This window comes from Gymnoscopelus microlampas (assembly GCF_963454915.1).
Source record: "Gymnoscopelus microlampas genome assembly, chromosome: 8".
Taxonomy (NCBI): domain Eukaryota; kingdom Metazoa; phylum Chordata; class Actinopteri; order Myctophiformes; family Myctophidae; genus Gymnoscopelus; species Gymnoscopelus microlampas.
Window position 1 is genome coordinate 22,243,690 of NC_139945.1, and position 1,170 is coordinate 22,244,859.

A 1,170-nucleotide genomic window follows, 5' to 3' on the forward strand; every position below is an offset into this window, starting at 1 on the left:
TACAATTTTGGAGTGTTTTTCTGTTGTTTTTCTGTCGTTTTTTTTTGCAAGCACATGACTTTCACTCTAATACATTTTAAATGAAAATATTGTACTTTTGACTACATTTCTAGGAAGGGACACTTAGGACCCAAACTTACATATATATATACACACACAAATATATTGTGATTTAACCACTTAAGCCCTATTTCAAATATGGTGAAAATAGCTGATCTACAATCTCAGCTTGTAGATCTGCTATTTTCACTATTTGAAAATGACTGAATTGTTTGTTTGTTTGTCTGTTTTTTCTTTGGAACTTTTCTAAATGTCAATACAGCAATGCATTGATGTCAAAAAGAAAATGCACCTCGTAAATTGCACTTTAGAATAAATGACTATTTACTTGTTTACACTGTTGAGACCACTGAGAGACAGAGAGAAAGATAGAGAGAGCAAGAGAGACGGAGCAAGAGAGAGAGAGAGAAAGGGGGGGGGGGAGAGGTAGCAAACAGGCCACGGTGTGGCAGCTGGTGTGGAGCGTAGGCTGTCTGGTTTCCCATCGCTCTCTTTCACTGTGGAGGTTAGATAACATCTTTTACCTTATTCACCGCCACCCACATACGCTCCATTGTGCACTGGCAGGCTACCATGCTAGAGAAGGGAAGCAACCATGCCCTGTCGCCCTGACAACTGTGAGTTTCATAAAGGAGATTGCCGCGCGCGTGCGCGTGGTGTGTGTGTGTGTGTGTGTGTGTGTGTGTGTGTGTGTGTGTGTGTGTGTGTGTGTGTGTGTGTGTGTGTGTGTGTGTGTGTGTGTGTGTGTGTGTGTGTGTGTGCTTGTGAGTGAGAGAGAGAGAGAGAGTACTGTACTGTACTGTACAACTCAGCAAACAAAAATTGTTGGGACTTTGTAACAGTTTGGCTTAAGGACCCGTGGGAGGAACACAAATGAAGATAGCTGAATGTGAGTCATCCTGGGACAGAAATACCGGTCATCATGACTCCCCCCCCCCTCCCACGTAAGAATATAATTCCACTGACAGGTAGCATGTCCACCATATCCAGAATCATTCATCACTATAGAAGAACCCACAGACCACCAGTGCAGTGATGCCAGGTTCTCCCCCAGCCCAGTTTATGCCTCTGCAGTTCTGCACCATTAGCGGTGGCTGTTCTCACACACAA